Source organism: Malania oleifera, chromosome 1 (assembly GCF_029873635.1).
Source record: "Malania oleifera isolate guangnan ecotype guangnan chromosome 1, ASM2987363v1, whole genome shotgun sequence".
NCBI classification, from domain to species: Eukaryota; Viridiplantae; Streptophyta; class Magnoliopsida; order Santalales; family Ximeniaceae; genus Malania; species Malania oleifera.
Genome location: NC_080417.1, coordinates 77,751,550 through 77,776,347, shown reverse-complemented (window position 1 = coordinate 77,776,347; position 24,798 = coordinate 77,751,550). Strand labels below are relative to the sequence as shown.

The 24,798-nt window shown below is 33.2% G+C and overlaps 1 long non-coding RNA gene across 2 annotated transcripts; it reads right to left on the bottom strand.

Annotated features, from left to right (window-relative positions):
- Nucleotides 1-19,602: 19,602 nt before the first annotated feature.
- LOC131148243 (uncharacterized) lies at nt 19,603-23,309 on the bottom strand. Of its 2 annotated transcripts, XR_009134993.1 has the most exons (3): nt 22,995-23,307; nt 20,040-20,209; nt 19,603-19,928 (listed from the first exon to the last, which is right to left on the bottom strand). It is a non-coding gene; the product is annotated as an uncharacterized LOC131148243 (long non-coding RNA). The 2 variants fall into 2 exon arrangements; XR_009135055.1 differs by having other exon boundaries at nt 19,603-20,209; nt 22,995-23,309.
- Between the last annotated feature and the right edge of the window lie 1,489 nt (nt 23,310-24,798).

The following is a 24,798-nucleotide window of genomic DNA, read 5'->3' as shown; positions in this document are numbered from 1 at the left end:
TGTTCAGTTAGCTAACAGCTATGACCCCGCTTCAGTATTTTGCTCATAATTTTTTCTATATTACTCCAAATTAGGTGTTCTTGGTGCCAAAAGAAATCTAAGAGAATATCCTATAATTGTCATGTTTAACACTTTTTAAAATAGGGAGTTTTAGATAGAGAACAATGTACCTCAATGTGGATGTATAAAAACTGAAAGCATTTGGAAAAACCTCCTTTTGGTGCTTTTCATTCCAAAAATGATTCTAGCCTTTTTAAAATAATTTTTGACCTTATAAAAATATTTTCCAAATATTTTAAAAGGTATCTAGGTCCAAGAAGTTAACTTAAGAGTTTCATAATATTTCAAACGATATTTAAACATTAAAGTACTTACATAAAGAGTTCTAAGACTTGACATTCTAAACACTGAAGTCTTCATGTTTGCTTTGACTCTTTCTTAGTCTTCAAGCTTTAATATTCTTTGGGCTTTCTCACTTTGCTTTTCTTTGGCTCTTTTGGCTTTAACATTCCTTGGCTTTCAACAAATCATTCATGTCCTCATATTCTTCAAGTTTTAATATATCATCTTTAAATCCATGCTTTGATCTCTAAATCCATGCTTTGACTCTTTTAAGCTTCATTTGATCTTTGTGAGCACTTTGACCTTGCTTTCTCATATATGAGCCCTCAGACAACATTACTTAAAAATATGTTAAATTCCACTTGTTTGTTAGTATCAAAACAAGATAACAAGATTTTAAACCTTGTAAGGCCAACAATCTCCCCCTTTTTTATGATGACAAACAAGGAGCAAAAATTTTGAGTAAACCTTAAAAAGGCTCCCCCTTTCAATAAACATCATTTAAAAAAATATTTTCACATATCATGCTCATAAATCAAAATCACATTATTTAATATCAATATCAATCAACATCAAGTACTTATCCTTCTTTAGATATATCATTTCAATAAACTTCCAATTTTTAATATCACGCTCAATTTTTGCAATGCCTAAAACTTCTCCCCCTTTTGACATCAATCAAAAAGAGTAAAACTTTAAATACAAAGGCTATGAGCAACAATAAAAAGTATAGTTCTTTAAACTTCAGCATGCATAATAATTCATGATAGTAATTATTTATTCCATGATTCCAATTTAATAATTAATGAAGAACCATAATACAAACAATAAGTCATAATACTCCCCCTGAATTTAATACATTTAGATTTCATACCAATTATGCTTTTAAGTTTATTATCCATGCTTCATATATTGATTCTTATCCTATATGTTTTCATGAACACAATCATTGAATACCAATATCATGTTAACATCATCAATGCTTATCATTCTTAAATATCAATTTGTGATACCAATTGAGTATTTTACATTGTGATACCAATTAAAATTTTTAAAATGTGATACCAAAAAAGAACTTTATAGATACCAAAGCTAATATCATATCATGCATAGTTCATGGATATCAAAAATATCATTCATAGCTCATGGATACCAATATAAAGAGCAGCACAACACAAATTTATCCACTTGATTCATTATTAGCATGCATAGTCAAAAATTAATTTTATACCAAGATTCATACTCATGCTCAAAAATCTCATGCTCAAACTCTATTCTCCTTATATCAAGATTTAGCTTCATAATCATGCTCAAGTTTGCAATATAATGAGCCATAAATTATCAATATAAGTCAAGTCAAGTCAAGTCATACTCATGTAGCATATAACATATCAGCACATCACATAAGCATGGAGTATATCATATAGGCATGTAAGCACGTAACATATAGGCTTTCATTCTCAAATATCTTCTTCTTAATCAAGGTACTTAAGTAATAAGCTCAATTTGATATTTCTTAATATTTTTTTAATTTAAGCCTTGTAAAGAATCATCCTATGATTTTGAACCAACAATGCTATTTTCTTTATGTTGGTATGAAGTTAGTATTTCACTTTTGGTACCCATACCTTCTTGAGTCTAGTTTATTTGTCAAGAGATGTTTCTTTTATCTTCCATACTTGTTTTGTTTTAACACCTTTCGTCTTAAATGGACATTCAAATTTTATATGCCTCTTTTTCTTACATTGATAGCATATGGTGTTTGTGTAGGCATTAGAAGATGTGTTTGCATAGTCTTTGGATCCTTTTAAGAAATATCTCATGTACAAACTCTTAACACTCAAGTCTTCATGCTTGCTTTGACTCTTTCTTGGTCTTCAAACTTTAATATTCTTTGGGCTTTCTCACTTTGCTTTTCTTTGGCTCTTTTGGCTTTAACATTCCTTGGCTTTCAACAAATCATTCATGTCCTATATCCTCCAAGTTTTAATATATCATATTTAAATCCAGGCTTTGATCTTTAAATCCATGCTTTGACTCTTTTAAGCTTCATTTGATCCTTGTGAGCACTTTGACCTTACTTTCTCATATATGAGCCTTGAGACAACATTACTCACAAATATGTTAAATTCTTCTTGTTTGTTAACATCAAAACAAAATAACAAGATTTTAAGCCTTGTAAGGCCAACAAAAAGCGTTGTAGAAAATAAAAGGAGTAAATGAAGAGAGAAGGCAAACATAGTTTTTATGAGATTCAACCAACCCAGCCTACATCCTCGCCTTGAGCAACCACTTAAGGATTCCACTAAATCCCTACTCCTTTAATGGGGATAGAACTCCCCTTACATCCGCTGCTTACAAGAGGCACAACTTCCTCCTCATCTGGTTCACAACCCAAACTGTAATTACAATATAGAATTTCAAATCTGCAAAACAACTCAATATTTCTTATAACAAAGTTAGTGAGTACAATTGAAAAGCTAGCACATATCCATATGATAAAACTTGAAGCTCACTATGTATGTAACGATGTAATCGTTATATGAATGATATGCTTCTATACAAATTCCCTTTTATCAAATCTCCCAAATAATGATATAAGTAAAAGCTTTGGAGAAATTAGGTTTCTAGTTCAACTTACTAGATGCACGAATACCAAATGTGATCTTACTAAAAAACAAGATCTAAATCAATAAGTTTTCTTCCTAGTATCCAATCACAGTATGATCTTTGTACTATGCAAAATATATATAATATGAGTTCCAAAGATCAAAAACCTAATATAATATTTTTCAAAAAATATCCCTCGATAATATATATAGTTATGAACACAAGGATATTTAATCAAGTGGTTTTGTAATATCTAAAATATCTAGTTTTTAATTGAATACACACTTGAATCAAAATGGTTTAACCAGTGGCAAAAACTTTTCTCAAATAGTGATCTTGTCAAAACAATTTAATATAAGCACACTCAAGATCAATCTTTCAACTGATATTCAATAATGGATCTTGGGATGAAAAACTCTTAGGGGCAGTGTGATCAAAGTTCAGCAATGTGATCAAAGTTTAGCAGTGTGATCAAAGTTCTCCCACGTTGTGCTAAATGGTACAATATGCTCAATTGTATGCCAAAGGTCGTTTCTCTTAGTGGCATAAGGGTTTAGATGTTGATTATATAAGGTAACCTTGTCCTTAGGATGATTTCTAACCATTGGATCAACTTGATTGTGGAAATAACTCGTGTGTTCTCCCATTAAAAATGAAAATTTTAATCTTCCTGTAAGTTCATATGACTGAGGGTTAGAGCTCATACGGCTGAAATTTCTTAGTGCTTCAAAAAATAAACCTGGACACAAGGTCAGACGTCTAAAGTTTGGGTTCAGACTTCTAAAGTTGCGGGTTCAAACGACTGAAGTTAGGGTTCAGTCTTCTGGTGTGCTTTTGCATGTTTCTGTATTCCTCTAAAAATTCTTCAGATGACTGAACTTAATCTTCGGTCTTCTAAAGAAATTCTTTAGACGACTGAGCTTAACTTCGGTCTTCTGAAGTTGAATATTCAGACGACTGGTTAGGGAGTTCGATCTTATGAATAAGACATTTTCTGGATTTTCCTTTTTAATTTCAAAAATCTATTTTTGCTCCCTTTCTTTGCTCTTTTATAAAATATTTTTCGGGGTTTTAAAAACTCTCTAAGTCCATAAATATCCCCTCAAGATGTTCATGAGATGTATGAGTCCTAAGGTCAGTTTAGGGTATATTTTGAGCCTTAAATTAAATCATATGAAATATGTTAATACATTTAGTTCTAAATACCCATTCCCATGACGATCTTGAACTTGCTGCTTGCATCTTCATTCTTCAACACTTTTAGTTCCATGGATTTCGCTAAGATGTATATATTTTAGTCTTCAAGACTTCCATGACTTTCTATCCTTCAGTGCATGCTAAATATTGTTCCTATTCACAATCTCAATGCACAAATCAAATACCAAGTGATTTGTCATTATCAAAATAGGATTAGACTCATAGAGTCAACAAAGAACACTTCAAGAAATTAAAAGAACAATTTTAAATGAACATAATCTACCAAAATACTTTTCAGCTGAAGTTGTAAAAACTGCATGTTATGTCATAAATAGTGTTTCTATAAGAACAAATTTGAATAAAACTCCCTATGAACTTTGGAAAGGTAGAAGGCCTAACATCACTTATTTTCATGTTTTTGGATGTAAATGCTATGTATTAAATGATAAAGATGACTTAAGCAAATTTGATGCAAAAGCTGATGAAGGGATATTCCTATGATATTCATTAAAAAGCAAAGCATATAGAATATATAATAAAAGAACTCTTACAATTTTGGAATCAGTTCATGTAACCTTTGATGAAGAGAGCCCATTCAATAAATCAATAAAAATTGGAGAAAAACAAGCTATTCAAAAACAAGATGAGTTTGTAGAAAGAAAAGATGAAGAAAATGAAGAAAAGCCAAATGATGCTATTAAAAATATTGAACTACCTAAAGAATGGAAATATATATAAAAAAAAAAAATCAGCCAAAATATCAAATAATAGGAGAACCATCAAGAGGAATAACTACAGTATCCCCTTTGAAAAATTTATGCAATCACTATGCCTTCTTAACTCAAGATGAACCAAATAATGTAGAAGAAGCTTTATGTGATGATTCATGGATAATTGTCATGCAAGAAGAGTTAAATATATTTGAAAGAAACAAGGTATGGATATTAGTTCCGAAACCGGAAAATCATTCAAATATGGGAATTAAATGGGTATTTAGAAACAAAAAGGATGAAAATGGAATTGTAGTTAGAAATAAAGCTAGACTAGTAGTTAAAGGATATAACCTAGAAGAAAGGATAGACTATGATGAAACATTTGGTCCCATAGCTAGAATGGAAGCAATTAGGATGCTCTTGGCTTATGCATCTCACAAGGAATTTAAATTATATCAAAAGGATGTAAAAAGTGCACTTTTAAGTGGCTATATTAATGAAGAGGTATATGTAGAACAACCACCGAGTTTTTAAGACATACCAAAACCTGAATATGTGTACAAGTTGACTAAGGTATATGTAGAACAACCACCGGATTTTGAAGACATACCAAAACCTGAATATGTGTACAAGTTGACTAAGGCCTTATATGGTTTAAAGTAAGCTCTTAGGGCTTGGTATGAAAGACTTATTGGATTCCTACTAGATGAAGGGTTTTCTAGAGGTAAGGTTGATAGTATTTTGTTTATCAAATCTTACAAAGATGACATGCTCATAATCCAAATTTATGTAGATGATATTATTTTTGGTGCAACAAATGATAATCTATGTAAAGAGTTTTCTAAATGCATGCAAGAAGAATTTGGAATGAGCATGATCAGTGAGTTGAACTACTTCCTAGGATTAAAAATCAAACAAGCTAAAAATGGAACCTTTATAAGTCAATTTAAATATATAAAAATATGCTTAAGAAATTCAATATGGAAAGTAGAAAACCCATAGGGACCCCCCCATAAGTACTTCAATAAGCCTCAATAAAGATGAAAAAAGGAAACCGGTAGATATGAAATAGTATAGAGGTATGATAGGAAGTTTGCTATATTTAATAGCTAGTAGGCCCGATATAATGTTTAGTATTTGCATGTGTGCATGTTTTCAATCACACCTGAAGAATCACATCAAATAGCTATAAAAAGAATCCTAAGGTACTTGACAGGAACAATTGATTTAGGACTTTGGTATCCTAAGGAAACCGGATTCGAAATGATTAGCTATTCGGATGCCGATTATGCAGGGTGTAAGATATATAGAAAAAGTGCAAGTGGGACTCGTCACCCCCATAGGGACGATCTTTAGTATCTTGGTTTTCTAAGAAACAAAACTCTGTAGCCTTATCCACAACTAAAGTTGTGTATGTAGTTGCTGGGAGTTGTTGTGCACAAACCTTATACATGAAACAACAATTAAAAGACTACAATTTAGAATACTCCACCATTCAAATTAAGTGTGATAACACCAGTGCTATAAGCATCTCTAAAATTCCTATATCACACTTAAGAACAAAATACATTAACATAAGGCACCACTTTCTAAGAGATCATGTTCAAAAAGAAGATATCATACTTGAATTTATAAACACAAATGATCAATGGGCAGATACATTACAAAAATTCTCTCTGAAGAAAGATTTATATCCATTAGAAGAGAACTTCGGCTGTTACATGGCAGGGAAGTAATTTAGGTAGGTTTCATATTGAGCAAAATGAGAAAACTAAGAAATTAGGGACTTCAGGCGACTGAGCTTGGAAGCTCAGGCGATTGACCACTATAAACTAGAGGCTTAGGAAATTGAGCAAGCAGACCTCAGGTGACTAAGGAACTGCTACCTGTTGACATTCCAATTTTGTAAATCTTTAGTCGCCTGAACTTAATCTTTGTTGGCCTTACATGGCTTAATATCCTATTTTGATGCTAACAAACAAGTAGAACTTAACATGTGTTTGTTTAAGTGATATATTTTCAGGACTCAAGGATAGAGCGTTAAAGAATTGATGAAAAATTCAATATGAAGCTTGAAGCATGGATTCAAAAATGGATTTAAAGATAAAGCTTGAAGATCATGAGAGCATGAGGATTAAAGAGAACTTGATGAAAGCTTAAAGAATGATGAAGCAAGCATAAAGACTTTAAGGAATTTAAGAATTGGAAATTTGAAGGAGTTTATAGGAAATTTCATGTAAGTATTTCAAATAATTTTAATATGGATACATGAAGCTCTTAGGTTAATTTATTAGACCTAGATACCTTAAAACATACTTGGAAATTATTTTTATAAGATCAAAAATTATTTCAAAAAGGTTAGAATCATTTTTTGGAATGAAAAGCATCAAAAAGAGGATTTTCAAAATGCTGATAATTTTTCTATATCTGTATTGAGGTGCATTTTTCTCTATCAAAAACTATTTATTTTAAAAAGTGTTCAACATGAAAGTTGTATATGTTCTCTTATCTTTCGTTTGATACCAATATCATAAAATTTGGAGTCATAAATAAAAAGTTATGGCCGAAAATAAGAAGGGTGCATGAAGCTGACAGCAGCATGTGTGCAACTAGTAGACTGCCTGAACTAGGACAGGCGACTGGGGGTTTGGGGCAGGCGACTGCCACGTGGCTATTCTGATTTTTCTCATAACAGTCAAATTTTTAAATGGAGTTATTTATGGCTCAAAATTTATGGAATCTTGGGGGATATTTCAAAACATTTGGGGACAAATTTACTCACCTTTTAAAGTCTATAAATAAGCCTCAAATATTATTGAATCAGTAGATCAAGATTTCAAATTCAGAAAAAATTCAAAATCTCTCAAATTGCTCTCAAATTTTCAAGACTCTCTCTTGATCTCAACATGCACGAAGCTTACTGAGTTCCTTTTGATTTTACTCACCAAGTTTGTGCTACAATTCTGAAATCTTTCATTCATTGAAAGAATTAAATTCGTGATATACTTTCTTGAGCTTCAATTTGATTATTCATATTGTTATTTATTTTGAAGTATATAGTTTTGAATTGTTGTACTAATCAGCTCTTTTAGGAGCAAATTATTTGAACACAAATATTTGATTTGTTTCTCGTAGATTGACGATTCCAAGGGTTGTTTGGATCGTTGACTAAGCAAGGGGACATTGCTTAGAGAGGCAGGCTCTAGCCTATGTAAGGAGTGACCGAACGAGGGAATATCATTTCGAGAAGGTGGGCTCTAGCCTTAACCATGGAGTGCTTTAAAGGTATTGTTCTGCCCGTTAAATGAACAAGTTTAGTGAATCCTTTGGTGATTTGCCAAAGGCGAGGACGTAGGTTTGGTATAAGTCGAACCTCATAAAAATCTCGGTCTCACTCTCTCTTTTTCTATTCTTTATTTTCAGAGCATATTTAAATTGCATGGTTGGTTTAATTTGACAATCATATATACTACGTAATATAGAAATCAAGTAAACTAAAGTTTAATTTTGATTTGGGCTGCGGAAACCGAAAGGGAGTACGTTGGTTATACCATATTTTGCGGAAACCATACGGGAGTACATTACTTGGTTAACAGATCAAGGATAAATTAACTGAGAGTTTAATTGAGTTCTGAATATTGAGAAGAGTGTGAATGTGTTGTTGAAAAACATATTGAAGAAGTAAATACTATATCAGCTAAGTATAGATTATAAACTACAGGGCTTACAAATTCATAATCACTGGGCTTATATAAACAAACAAACTATCTCAAGATCTTATATTACCAAAGTGCTGAATACTTTATATCTTGGTTTGGTTGTTTGTTGTTTGATTTGTACTTGGCAAATAAATTAACTGTTTGGTTTGAAGATTGTGTTTAATTGATTGGTTGTTTAATTAAGTTGTGTGATTGGTGAAATTAAACTAACAAGTTAAAGAATTGGTTAAGTGTTTAAAGAAGTTAAAAGAAAGTTTTAAAAGCTAATTCACCCCCCCCCCTCTTGGGAAGCTATTCCTAATTTCATTCTTCAAGCTTCTGAAGTCACGGGATCTATATATTTTAAAGCACGAAACCCTAACTTCAGGCTATCAACCAAAGCTTCAATCCCCTTCTCCTACTCTCTTCCTCTCGGATTCTAGGATTCCCCTTGGATTGTTTCCTTAAATCCCCAAGCATACAACAATGTCTCTAATTACGCGCTTAAACTGCGTCATTGGGTGTTTTAATTCATGCATTGGGGCTTATATTTTTAATTAAATACCTAATTACTCTCAATATTTTAACACAGTGTCCTATTTGTAATATTTGGGTTTTATTGAGCAATTTATGAATTTTTGGCATATTTTTATCATAGGGAAATTATTAGGAGCTAAAACCGGCATTAGTTCATAATTCACACGTAATTTTCCTGTTGAAGCTCCAATCGAGACAATTCAAAATTTGAGAGAAAGATGAGAAGATTATCTACAGCTTCTATGTTTTGATCTTTGAGAGAAACGGGCTCTAAAATGGTCAAAATCATCTTTGTTCTCTAGGGATAAAATGAAGAGGAAAGAAGAAAGAGAGGCAAAAATAATAATAATAAAAGAAAACCCCTACCTGATTTGACCCGGCCATGTAGCTAGGTCCAAATTCTTCTTGGGCTCACTAGGCATAGGGTAGCACTTCCTCCCCCTTATAAATTTTTTTTTTCTTCTCCTTGGAACCCGTCAACCCCTCTATTTCTCCTTTTCTTTCTAACTCTCTCAGCTCTCTCTAGCCCCGTAAGGCCCCCTCATGGTCTCCCTCTTCTCCTTTCCCTTAACTCCACTTCTCTTCCTCTCCATATTCTATTCTCTTTCCTATCCTACTTTTCCTTTTTCTCTCCTTTCTTCTTTCCCCCTATTCTCTTTCTCCCTCTCCATTTCCTCTGTTGTTATCTCGAGTTGCTACTCCTGTCTTCTTCTTCTTCTTCTTCTTCTTCTTCTTCTTCTTCTTCTTCTTCTTCTTCATCATCATCATCATCATCATCATCATCCTTCTCTATCTGCTATTGTGCCCTCTTTTTACTTCTGTCATGCCTTGTAGACCCGAAGCTCCTCCTTTGTATTCCTATTGTTTTGCTTAAGGAAGACCTCGAGTCCCCTGTTTGCTGTTGCTGCCATTCCTCTTGATGTGCTGCCGTGAAGCCCTCCATCCAAGCTACCTACTACAGCCATCCTCCATGGCTCCTGCTGCTCTAGCCAGTGCCGCGACCAGCCATCCATAGAGAACCTAAGAAGCCAGCCACCGAGAGGCACCCTGCTATGGCTACTGCTACTGCTCTTCTTCAACCAAAAAGGCCCCCTGCTGTGGCTGCTGCAACTAGCTACCCGAAGCCTTTGCTACCCTCAACTTCCTTCACGACTAGCTCTACTCTCTCTCTCTCTCTCCCTCTCCTCTCTTTCTTTTTCTTTTTTTTTTCTTTCTTACATTCGTGAATGATTTCATGAATTTTTTAGTAAAGCTTTTATTTAAATTCTGAATTTTTGGATCTTTGTTAGATGACCATTTATTAAGTTATTTAATTTCTTTCTCTTATCAATTAATATTAGCTCTAGATTTAATTTTTGTTGCTTGTATTAATTTTTAATTTATTATAGTTTGGTTTCATTTCTTAAAAAAAGTATAAAAAAAAGGAAAATACAAAAAAAAATATTCTTTAAAATTTTATTTAGTTGTCTTCTTTAAAATTGAATTTTTTTCTTGGGTTCTATTTATATTAAACTCGTTTAATTAAAATCTGAATATTTGTTATCTTGTCTAGTTTATTGCTTAGTGTTAAAGTTTTAATCTTGGTTCATGTTCTCGGCTTCGTTAAAGTTTGTTTCGTTTTGTGTTGATTAAGGTTTTTAGAACTGCATGTTTTAATTAAATAAGAAAGTTATCATTCTTAGTTTTTATTTTGAAGTTAAATCTAGTGTGTGTGTTAGGGTTTTAGAGTTAAATTGCAAGTTTGTTTAATTTGTCAAAAGAAATCTCAAACAATCCTGAAACCCCGAATCTGAACTGAGTCCAGTAACTTTTTATTTTCGATTGGAAATACATAAAATTTGATATTAAACCACATTCCCTGGGAAGACGATCTGGTTTTTGGGCTGAATATTACACGACAAAACTCCTATACTTGGGATAGCTTTAGAGCTGCTCATTTTTAGAGTAAGTCAAGTTTTTGGCACTGATGTCGAGGAATGTCGGCCTTAGTCTCAAATTAGTGTTTTCCTCATCATTTTAATTAGTCTCATGAAAAAAAAAAAAAGAAAAAAAAAAGGAATTGAGCTTTGCAAAAAAAATATTAATTATGGCTGCACCTGCACCATGCACACTTATGGATTTTTTGCACCTTCAATACACCACTGCACCATCTTACACTGTTTTACCTAATGACGAACTTGACTTTATGATGCACCACAGGAGGACATCATTGCTACCTCAATTCAATAGGACAAAATCTGAGTGCCCCTATCAACATCTGACGAAGTTCTAGTTAACTTGCAATATTTTTTTTCCTCGTGCTAGAACTGATGATTCTACTAATCTGCATTTATTTCTTGCCTCTTTGAAGGATAGGGCGCAAATGTGGTTTAATTCCTTAAGACCTCACTCTATCTCTAATTGGGCTGATATGGAGCGTGAATTTCTACATAGGTTTTGTCCCTCACAGAGAACTCAATTTTTGCAGGAACAAATTATTCAGTTTGTGCAGTAGGGTGACGAGACTTTTGGAGCTTGCTGAGAGAGGTTCAAGGATCAGCTAAGTACTTGTCTACATCACAAGTTTGAATCATGGAGGTTAGTTAATTGTTTTTATACAACTCTTACTCCTAATTGCAAGCACTTTGTCCAGACCATGTACAGTGGAGAACTTTTCAACAGGGAACCGGACCAGGCACTATCATTCTTTGATTACCTAGCTGAAAGTGACCAATAATGGAATACACGATACAATCAGGCACCCATGATAGTACAACCTATCAATACAATCAGTGGTGGAGATAAATATGAGCCAACATATTACCTAGACACTCTTCCACCTTAGTATCAGCCACAATGGATCCCTCACACTTGTGCACCATCAGGATTTCAATCTAATGCAACACCTGCTCCACTAGGGATGTCCCTTGAGGATGCTTTCCAGCAGTTCATGCAAATTTAAATCAATCAGTATACTCATGACATAAATATATTGTTGGACACCATTAATGAGATGAGCATGCAATTGAATATTTTAGAAAAAAAGGGAATTTTTAGTAGAACCTCAATCTAGTCCTCAAGAATACCAGCAGCAGCAACAAAAAATACATAATATTTCTCTTAAGACAACAAAGGTCATCATTACTTCGAGAAGCGAGAAAGAAGTTCCCAACCTGAGATGCTCATCGATAGACAACCAGTTGTTCTAGAACCTAAAGTTACGACTAAGACATATGAAGTCAAAGAAAAACCAGAGGAAGCAGGCCTAGAAGTGAAGCAGTTAGTTACTGAGGAGGCTAATACTAATAAGGAGTACCAACCTATGGTACCTTATCCTCAGAGCTTGGCAGCTATGGAACCATCACTCCCGACTTGAATAAAATTCAAGGAGTCACAAATCCTCGCACTGGTAAGATAATTGGTACACCCAATAAAGAGGGTGTGTAGAAGGGTGAATGTTTAACTTTTATGGAATCAAGTAAAAATTTTAATACTAATGCTTCAAATGAACTAAAGGTAATTGTTCCAACAACTTTTCCTCAAAAACCAATTCATAAAGAAATAAATTACCTAGAAAATAGGCTGAATAAAGATCCTTTCCTATTAAAACTAGAAAGTTAATCTACATATGTATTGTCTGGTTTTTTGAAGAGTATTAATTCATTTGAGGTTGACTTTCATGTAGGTATGCAGACTGATTCATTGTGGTAGCTCAAATTTGGAGCCCCGCAAGTTCAATTTATAGACTTGCACCCACCAAACGAAATTCCTCTAAAGCCTCAGCTAGACAATTGTGATGTTTCCCTTCTCTTCATTTTGTTTTATCTTATTTTATTTTTAGTTAATTTTTAGGTACATTTTCTTATAGTTCAGTTTTTTTTTTTTTTTCCATTACTTCTCCACCTAGGTACACCCTACTTCTCCCATGCGCAATATTTTTTTTTTCTTTTATTTCTCTTATGCTTTCACATTGAGGATAATGTCCCACTTTAGTTGGGGGGGGGGGTAAGCATTTGCATATGATGCTATGCATGTATACTTGTTAGGTTTTATATATTATTTTGAAAAAAAAAAAACAAGAAAGAAGAAAAAGGCATTGAGGATAAATGATTATGCCATGATTAACACTGACGTATACCCTTCACATACTTGCAAATAATCAAAGGGTTACACACTCGAGTTATTTATGTGTAGTTTCTCTTTATATGACTTTGTAACTTCATGAAGATTTGATTGGTAGTACACTCATGTTAATCTAGCTACATAAACTCTTGTACTTACATGGCATCTCATGAAACTGAATAGACACATTCACGTGATTCATTGCACTTAGGGTTCCTTGTGAGCATTAAGAGAACACCCATGGCGACTATGACACCTTGTGAGATATCCTTGACCTATTTATCGTCCTTTTGAGTGTTAACATCAAATCATAGTTCACAAAGCTCAGTTCTTTTCTCTTCTGTATGATTTTTTGTACACTAGTCCCTGTTTTTGACTTACTAGTCTAGAGGTGACATCTAGTGGGGAGATAGAAACCTAGATCTTGTAACTTACTCAATATGTGAAGGCTAAACCACCCCTGGAGATACTTAGTTCTTGGACCACTATTCGAGCTTAATTCCCATTAGTGGTATGAAGATAATGAAAGAAGTGTAATGACTCTCCTAATTGACAATGAAAAGGAAAAATTTGAAGAATGAGTAGAAGAAAGAATAAGAAAAAATGCACATGAAATGAAATGTCAATGCCTGCTCCACACAAATACCACAAAAAGTCAAGGACACGACACATATTCTCCATGTACGAAGATTCTTCAACCGCTTAATGCCTCAGATATATTCATCCCAAGCTATGAATAAGTTGATCTAGGGTTGTCTTGGTTGGACATGATGAATAGGTGAAAAGATGCTAGGGTGAGGGACCCGACACCTCACAGATAGGCTAGATCCTTTTCATACTAGTCCACTCCATATATTTAGCGTTTGTTCCTTGTAATATGTGGGATGCTTGATCGTGACACTCCTCCTTATTATGATGAGCGAACACTTTCCTTTTGAGTGTTTTTTAGGGTATACTAGTTAGGCCGAGTCAAAACGACCATTCTAGGTGAAATGAGTCACACACATCACACATTTCTTGAGATTTCACCTATTTATACTCGAACTTATATGACCGCATTAACTCTGAATTGTACCACTGGTTAATTTCATTCAAGTATACTGTTGTTAGTGGCCATATAACGATAAGACTCGCATGAATGACTTACGTCGGAGATGTGTGTATTGTATATAATGAGCTTGTGTGAAATTCGGTTAAATCCTTGTATGTGAAACGGTATGATTGTGTTGCATGGGCATTAATTTCATGTTTTCTGGAGTTAGTAATTGTGGATACCGCCCTGAAATTCATTCATGTTATTTGTTAGAAACTAGAAAAATATTAGTTGGGGGGTGTGATTACGCACTTAAACTGCGTAATTGGGTAGTTTAATTCATGCATTGGGACTTATATTTTTAATTAAATACCTAATTACTCTTAATATTTTAACACGGTGTCCTATTTGTAAGATTTGGGTTTTATTGAGCAATTTATGAATTTTTGGCATATTTTTATCGCTGTGAAATTATCAGGAGCTAAAACCTATATCAGTTTGTAATTCGCACGTAATTTTCTCGTCCGAACTCCGATCAAGATGATTCAAAATCTTGAAGAAAGATGAGAAGATTATCTACAACTTTCATATTTTGAGCTTCAAAAGAAATAGGCTTTAATATGGAAATAATCATGTTCGTACTCTAAGGATAAAATGAAGAGGAAAGAAGAAAGGGAAGCAAAAAAAAAAAAAAACCCCTACCTGATGTGACCCGGCCGTGCAGCCAGGTCCAAATGCTTCATAGGCTCGCTGGGAATAGGGCAGCTCCCCCTCCCCCTTATAAACTTTTTTTTTTCTTCTCCTTAGAGCCCCGTAACCCCTCTGTTTCTTCCTTTCCTTCTAACTTTCTCAACTCTCTCCAGCCTTGCAAGCCCCCTCTTGGTCTACCTCTTCTCCTTTCCCTTAACTCCACTTCTGTTCCTCTTTTTCTTCTCTTCTCCTTCCTTTCCTCCTTTTCCTTTTCCTCTCCTTTCTTCTTTCCCCCTATTCTCGTTCTCCCTCTCGATTTCCTCTACTGCTATCTCCAGTTGTTGCTGCTATTTTTTTATTTTTCTTCTTCTTCTTCTTCTTCTTTTCTCTCCTTCTCTATCTTCTGCTGTACCCTCTATCTACTCTTGCTGTCCCATAAAGACTCGAATCTCCTCCTTTGCATTTCTGTCGTTCTGCTGAAGGAAGATCCCGAGGCCCCTACTTGTTACTGCTGCCATTCCTCTTGTTCTACTTCCGTGAAGCCCTCCATCCGAGCTATCCACTATGACCATCCTCCACAACTCTTGCTGCTCCAGCCACTGCCATGGCCAGCCATCCATGGAGAGCCCGAGAAGCCAGCCACCGAGAGGCACCCTGCTGTGGCGGTTGCTGTTGCTCTTCTTCAACCGAAAAGGCCCCCTGTTGTGGCTACTGCAACCAGCCACCCGAAGCCTCTACCACCCTCAACTTCCTTCACGACCGGCTCTACTCCCCTCTCTCTCTCTCTCTCTCTCTCTCTCTCTCTCCCTCTTTCAACTCTTTCTTCTTTTTTTTTCTTTCTTACATAAGTTAATGATTTGGTTAATCTTTTGATAAAGTTTTTATTTAAATTCTAAATTTTGGGATCTTTGTTGGATGACTATTTATTAAGTTATTTAATTTTTTTCTCTTAACAATTAATATTAGTTCTAAATATAATTTTTGTTACCTACGTTAATTTTTAATTTATTAGAGTTTGGTTTCGTTTCTTAGAAAAATATAAAAAAAGAAAAATACAAAAAATATATATATATCTTCATTAAGATTTAATTTAGTTGTCTTCTTTAAAATTGAATTTTTTTTCCGGGTTCTATTTAGATTAAACTCGTTTAATTAAAATCTGAATATTTGTTATCGTGTCTAGTTTATTGCGTAGTGTTAAAGCTTTAATCTTGGTTCAAGTTCTCGGTTTCATTAAAGTTTATTTCGTTTTTTGTTGATTAAGGTTTTTAGAATTGCATGTTTTAATTAAATAGGAAAGTTATCATTTTTTGTTTTTATTTCGAAGTTAAATCCAATGCGTGTTAGGGTTTTAGAGTTTAAATAGCATGTTTGTTTAATTTGTCAAAAGAAATCTCAAGCAATTCTGAAGCCCCGAATCTAAACTGAGTTCAATAACTCTTTATTTTCGATTGGAAATACGTAAAATTTGAGATTAAACCAAAGTCCTTGAGGAGACGATTTGACCTTTGGGCTGCATATTACGCGATAAAACTCCTATACTTGGGATAACTTTCGAGCTGCTTATTTTTAGAGTGTGTCAACCTCGCACTAAGACCATGGCAAGCCGAGGATCCTCCTCCGGAAGGGACGATAAAAATATCGAGCAATGGCTAGTCACTCCCCACTCCAAGCATCGTTATCATTCTACTCTCCGTTCTATTGACCCCATCTTTGGTGAGGTGATCGACACCACCTTTTTTTATTCAGAATTCCCTGAAATACTGCCTATGTTAAGAAACATTGGTTGGAAAAATTTTGTTGTCTATCAAGCCAAAGGCATGTACCCTAACCTTGTAAAAATATTTTATGCCAACGTGATTTTTTGAGAAAGTGTTCTCACTACTGAGGTTAGAGGCAAGAAAATCGTTTTAACTCCTCAAATTCTAGCTCTAATTTTACATATCACTCTGGACGAATTTGAATGTCTCGCCTTTGCTCAATCCTAGATTCTTGAGCAAGGCTTCACCCGCGAAGACTCATTCGCCACCTTCAATAGAGACATGAGATCAGGAGTTCAATCCTTTTAGGAGGAAAAGTATCAGGCTTAATCAGTACCTCACTCGTAGCAAAAAGTATCAGGCTAGCTCATCACACGGTGTTGATCCTATGGACACTAGTTTTGCTCCTTGGAGTGATGATGAAGAATCAAAGGAAGGCAGTGAGGAAGGAGATGAAGAAGAATGTGATGAAAAGGAAGGAGATGAAGAAAAAACTGAAGAGGAAGATGATGATAATTGATTTAGTTTGTCATTTTGGAATGTATTAAGCACTTTCTTTGTCTTAGTTATGTTTATGTTGCTTTTTATTTTCAATTTGGCTTGTACTCTCTATGCTTGTGAATTTTTGTAATATTACTATGCTCGTAATATGACTATACTTTTAATGTGCTAAACCACTTTGTGTCCTTGCCACTCATTATCTTTTTGATTGATGTCAAAGGGCGAGAAATTTTGAGCAAACATGAATGAAAAATAAGATTATGGCGCATATATAAAGCATATAAAAACTTGCCATATAGTAAGGGGGAGTAAAAGCTGGAATGAACATGAACACTACATTGAAAATAAGAACATGACATGAGCTATAATGAAATTGTGTCTTATTTTTAAACTTACTCATATGTGCCTAATTTTTTTTTTTCTTAACTCACTCAAAATCATCATTATTTTTTCATATTTGTTAAGAAGGCATACTTATTGAAAGGGGGAGCCTTTTACAAAGGATTTCTAATCTTTGCTCCTTATTTATCATCATAAAAAAGGGAGAGATTGTTGGCCTAACATGCATTCGAAACTCATTTTGATGATAAAAACTGAAGGTTGATTTAACATGTGTTGTTAAGTGATGATGTTTTAGGAATGCTTAGTTGACAAAGTTCAAAATATCAAAGGAAATGCAAGTTCAAGATCACCAAGTATCAAAAGGCCACACTTATCTTCAAAGTGATCCAAAGGAAGCTCAAAAGAACCAAAATAATTCAAAGCATTTGGAAATCTAAAGTTGACTCAAGCTCATGTCAAAGAGGATTCAAAGCACTACCATATGAAGACTTCAAAGCTTAAAATGTTTAAGGCTTTAGGATGAATCAATGTAAGTACTTCATTCCAAATACCATGTGGAAATATTTTTGAAGCTCATTAGGGTTTATCATGGACTTAAAGACCTTCTTTTAAAAACCCTAAAAAAATGATTTTGTAAAGCAACAAAGCAAGAGAGCTAAGTATTTTTGAAAATAGAACAAAAAGACAGGAAATTTATCTGTTCATGCGATTGAAGTCAAAGCTTAGTCGCCTGAAGAATTTCCTCAAGCGACTGAAGAATAAGTTCAGGCATTTGAAGAATTTTCCGATGAATTCTTGAAGAGGCAGTGTACCCTCAGGTGACTGACCCTTGTCGCCTCAGGCACCTAACCCTGTTTCCAGTTCAAAATTTCATGTTTTAAAGAACCTCAGGTAACTGAACCCGAAAGCCCAAGCGCCCGAACACTATTAACAACTATATTTTTTAAAAAGTTTTAAAATTCAAAATTAAGTTTCTTGTCCCCCAAATTTTGTAAAAACTTGGGAAACACTTCAAGTAAACATGGGCCACACGAATTGAGCTTTATGAGCCTATAAATACATGTTTTCATGAATTAAACATACACCAAGTATTGAAAAATATGCTCTAAAGCCGAAAGCACTTTTATTCTCTTAAAGTTCTCTCTTGCTCAATCAATCATTCTAAATTGCTGAGAAATTTTGAAGCACTAAACACTCTTCTCTGAGCTATACAATCTGAAATGCTAATTTCCATCTACAGAAGTATTTCGGTGATATTGTTCTTTTAATCTAAGAAAGTACGTTGGTTAATATTTTACGAAAACCTTCAAGGGAGTACATTGATTAACTGCTTTTAAAAATTAAAAAATCATTCATACAGGGCTACAAGCTAAAATAAGAAAGAGTTGCAGGTTTTCACAAATTGATTAAGCATTGAATATTAGTTGATTGTTTATTGGTTGGTTTTGTGATTGGTATGTGGTTTGTGTTTGGGTTGTGGCTAATTTAAACCTAAGTCATTCTTGTGTGTTTGCTTAAATATATAAAAAAGCTAAAAATTTGTAAAAACACTTAAAGGAGTTTTTATAAACCCAATTCAGCCCCACTTCTTTGGATAACACCTTAACTTTCATAGGAGGATATCAATGAGGTTTATAGCATTTCTCCTTGGTATGTCCCATCATGCCACAGTGGCTACACACCAGTTTGAGTTTCGAAGGGGCCTTTAATCTTGAATTGTTCTTCTGAAAATTCGGGTGTTAAGTAGTAGAAACCAGAGCAGCTAAATCAAGAATGGCAAATTTGCCATTAGGTTCAATACCTCGCTATCTTTCTTCTTGCGTGATCAAAGAAAAAAATTTGTTCATGTTAGGAAGTAGTTCTATCAGCAAAATCTGAGATCGAACACTTGCATAAGTGTCATTAAGTCCCATCATGAAAGGCATCACATATTCTCATTGTCGATAGTCAAGAACAACTTTCAAGACTTCACAATTGCAATTTCTTGAACAACCATAAGGAGGCAGGGGTATGTAATTCATAAATTCATACCAAAGAGTCTTCAAACGAGTGAAGTATGCACTCATAAAGAGATCATGTTGTACCAAACTTCCAATTTCCTATTGAATCTGAAAAATTTGCGGGGGCATTAGTTTGCAGGCAATGTCTGCAAATCACACCAAAGTTCTCTTGCAGTATCAATGTAGATACAACTTGCTGCTATCTCTTTTGATACATAATTGAGTAACCATGAGAAGACCATATCATTACACCGTAATCATGCATTATGTGCTAGATCTAAAACATTAGATGGCAAGGCAAGACTTCCATCGATGAAACCAAGTTTATTCTTTGATCGTAGAGCCATTTGCATTGATTGATTCCAAGCATTATGATTCTCTCCAGTTAAAAGTTGTGTAGCCAGCTGAATGCCAGGATTATCGGCATTATTGAGATGATAAGGACTTGAAGAATCATCTGCAAGATTGATAGAGGAGGTAGAGGAAGAGGACGCCATTAAAGAAAATCAAGTCACCTTCCTTTGAGCTTCAAGAAACTCCTGAGATCTTCAATTGAGGAGGCTGGCTTTAATCGCCAAAATTCATCACTCCATAATTGAGGAAGTGCAGCAATTGATCTCAGAAAGCTTTGATACCATGTGGGAAAATAAACTGAGATCAATCACGTAGAAGGAAGAGAAAGAAGCTGCAAGAAAGGAGAAATGTCCTTTGCATTCTTGATGGAAATTTAGTAGTACAAAACAAGTGTAAACTGTGCTTTTTATATACTAGTAATAAAAATGAAATAACTTCTTAACTAGTAAGCTAACTTCGTAACCAATTGACTCGGCCTAGATCACAAACAGAACAAAACCAAGGCCGACCAATTTCATATACAAAATTTTAAAAGTCATTTTAAATTTTATTTAAAGCAAGCCATCGATAAAGAAGCCCAATTACAATTTGAGGAAAACCCACAAGAATTGAGCCCCACAATTTCTAGTTAGCATTGCAAATCCGCAATGGAGCTGGCCCGCACGCTTGTTGGAAAGTTGTTAGAAAGGGGAAGTTGGGCAAGGCTTTTAACTTTTATAAACTATTGAGGAAGCAAATGCATTTTGGACTTTCGATGTGAGACAAAAGCATATAGATTGTAGTTCTCTACCTCTCTCCTCCTTTATATAACCCCACTTCAACCCCTTATTTTCATATCCCACGTCAAAAAAATCTTCCTAGGTTTTTTTTCTGTTATGTAAGTGTCCTTTTCCACATTTTCCGAATTAACAAAAAAACTAATAATTATTAGTTGTTTTCAATTTTATTAGTGTGAATCAATAGTTAATTTATTAACTTGAATAAATATAATAAAATATTTGAAATATCAAATTTAAAATTGAGCCTGATTGTGCTAGTCATGAGCCAAAACAAGTTGAGTTTAAAATTGAAAACTCCCAAGCCACTAAGGATATTGATTTGATTCATTTGTAACTCTAATTTTATCTAAGGATATTGTAGTTGCCCTTTCTTTTACAAATGATAAACAAGCTATCAAACATGATAAATATAGTTAAATTTAGTCAGTAAATCTTAACTATCAAACTAAATGCACACTAAGGTGCAAATAATAAATTCACATTTACCAAAGCGACCCCCGTGCCAACATATACAATGCTACACGGACACCAATTGTACCAATAAAGTTTTTTCAAAAACTATAACAAAGTTTAGAAGTTTCAATCCCTAATGTGTATGAAATTATAAGCACTACAGCAAAATAAAGCCTCGAATTTGATGTTTGTGAAATAATTTTTTGCGTTCTTAAGTGATTGTGCTTCTATGTATTTTTTATGTTTTGATCATCATACGTTAAAATGATAATAAACACTCAAATTAAGATAAGTAGTGTATTTTACATAATAACGTACAAAATATAGATAATATAACATATATCCTAACAATAATAACGCATACCATTATAATAATAATACCACATATATATAATAATAATAAAACATATCATTATAATAATAATAATATAACATATATCCTAACAATAATAATAATAATAACATATACTATAATAATAATAATTATAATAATATACTTACCTAATAATACATATAACACACACCCTAAACAATAATAATAATATCTCATACTATAATAATAATCCCACATACTATAATAATATCATAAAAATGCCACCTTAATAATAATACCATGAAAGAAACCCTAATATTAACTCAACAATAAAGGAAACCCTAAATGTACAATATAGAAACAAATCAAACCCTAAAAATAATATATACATTAATAACATGTAAGTAATCAAAACTTTAAAATTAATAAATAACAATAATATGGAAGCACTTAAAACCTTAAAATCAATATAATGGAAACATTTCAAGCGCAAAAATAAATATGGAATATAAATAATGATATCTTGGAAACAATTTAAGATAATAACCTGGAAACAAAAGCAAACCCTAAAATTTGATATGCAATATTAATTCGAAATAATCAAAACTCTAAAATTAATAATGTATAAGGAAATAATAAAACCCTAAAATATATATATGCAATATTAATTGGAAATAATCAAAACTCTAAAATTAATAATGTATAAGGAAATAATAAAACCCTAAAATATATATATGCAATATTAATTGGAAATAATCAAAACTCTAAAATTAATAATGTATAAGGAAATAATAAAACCCTAAAATATATATATGCAATAATAACATGGGAATACTCAAATACCCTAAAATTGATCATGTACAAGGAAATAATGAAACCCTAAAACACACAATGCAATATCATGCAATAATCCAAACCCTAACTATATCATGCAATAAACCCTATATAAAACATGCAATAATTAAAGCTCCAATTAAAACATACAGTGATTAAGAAAATCTAAAAATAACATGCAATAATCAAAACTATATACCATTAAATAACACAACAATAATATAAACACCCTACATATACAAACAATAAAAATGAATAATGATACAAACATTAACTAATACAACAATAATATCTATACCATAAATAAATATACAACCAATAAAATGAATATATACCATAAAACACATTAAATAATACAACAATAAATCCCAAATAAATAACCAACCAATATGAATATACAACAATGAACATTAAATAACACCACAACAAATATGAATATACAACCATAATAAAAATATTAAATAAAACAATAAAAAAAACCTAAACATATACAACAGTAATAATAATAACATGATAACAATATTAAAGAATACAACAATAACAACAATAAAAAAAAAAGCTTCAATAAAAAAAAAAAAAACAAAAACAAAATATATATATAGCAACAATCGCAACAATATAATAATAATAATAAAAACTTAAATAATACAATAATAATAAATAATCATATAAACCTGCAATAATAATCAAATACATAATAAAATAAGAAGAAAAGAACCCATACCCAAAAACCTCACCTTTAGGAGAAGGAGAGGGGGTGAGGAAGAGCTGGGCGAGGCTGCGGTGGCTATGTGCTACCGGAGGAGCTGCTAGGCTTGCTAGAATGGTAGTGCAAGGCAGGGTGGCTGGGTGGTGGCTATGTGCTATCGGAGGAGCTCCTGGGCTTGCTAGAATGGTGGTGCAAGGTTACTGGTGTGCGGACAAAAGAGAGGAAGGCTACGACTATGAGGATGGCTAGAACGGAGAGCTACTACCGTGAGAGGAAGAAGCTGCGTGAGGGAGGGAGGGAGAGAGAGAGAGAGAGAGAGAGTGTTGCCGATGTTCTCTTGTATTTCAAACCCCTTTGCTTGCATGCCCTTTTATAGGTGTAGGGTTTTTGAAATTCATTTTTTAATTTGTGGATTCCCCAATTAATAGAAATTTGGATATTCTGGCATATTCCTTTTGGCGTTGGATATGGTGGCATATTTCCTTTTGCATTGGATATTCTAGCATATTTCCTTATATTTGTATTCCGGTGTAAAATACGAGGAATTGATTGTCTTGTGGGACCCAGTTTAATTTCTAGAAACAAAATGACCCAATTTTAAAATAACCGGGGTTTGATTTTAAAATATCTTGGACTTAGTTTTAAAATACGAGGGACTCGATTTTTAAAATAGCCAAGACTCAATTCTTTTAAAAAATTTTAAATAGCCTGGATTAAAATTTAGATATATCTGAGACTTAATTTTAAACAATCCGGGACTCAATTGAAAAAGAATTGGGACTCAATTTAAAATAAAAGGGACTCAATTTTAAAATAACAAGGACTAAATTTTGAACACAAACTTAAAAATAAAAAAAAATTAATAAAAAGACATTTTAAAATCACAATGACTCAACTTAAAATATCAAGGACTTAATTACAAAATAATCGGGACTCAATTTTAAACTAACAAGGACTCAATTTTAAAATAATCGGGACTCAAGTTTTAAAATGATCAGGACTCAATTTTTAAAAAAAAAAAAATAGGCGGGACTCAAATTTTAAAATGATCGGGACTTAATTTTAAAATAAAAGGGACTTAATTTAAAATCACAATGACTCAATTTAAAATATCAAGGACTTAATTTAAAAATAATCGGGACTCAATTTTAAAATAACCAAGACTGAATTTTAAAATAACCGAGACTCAAGTTTTGAAATGACCGTGACTTAATTTTAAAAAAACAAGGACTAAATTTTAAACATGGACTTAAAAAAAATAAGAAAAAAGACTCAATTTAATATCACAATGACTCAATAAAATGAATTTACTAACAAGGCTCAATAAAAAGGAAGTCATAAGGACCACAATGATCACATAAACCATGGCATTGGAAGAGCCAAGAGGCTGAAGAACCATATGGAGATGAAGACCATTTATTTATTGTTTAATTTATTTTGGTTTGTAATCTTATATTGTCTATAATAACTGAACCTCATGCATGATAGGCTTATATGCTCAATGACCATAGTTTGACCGTAAGGAACCACATGACCGTTAGGATCACTTCTGTCGACCAACATTGAATTTTTTTGACTTAATTCTCAAAGGCCTTAAATTGACCATAGGACCCAAAGTTTTTCATGAAAAAGTTCCATTTTGACTTAGAAATTTTTTATCATGTGATCAGGGACATTGCATAAGAGAGAAAGGACCTAAATTCCCAAAGTTGGCATGTTCGGTCGACCGAACCCTAATACTTAGGGTCATTCGGTCGACTGAACCTCCACCGGGTTAGTAGTTTGACCCTTCGGTCGACCGAATAGAAATGTAAAGCAATGCCATGGGACCA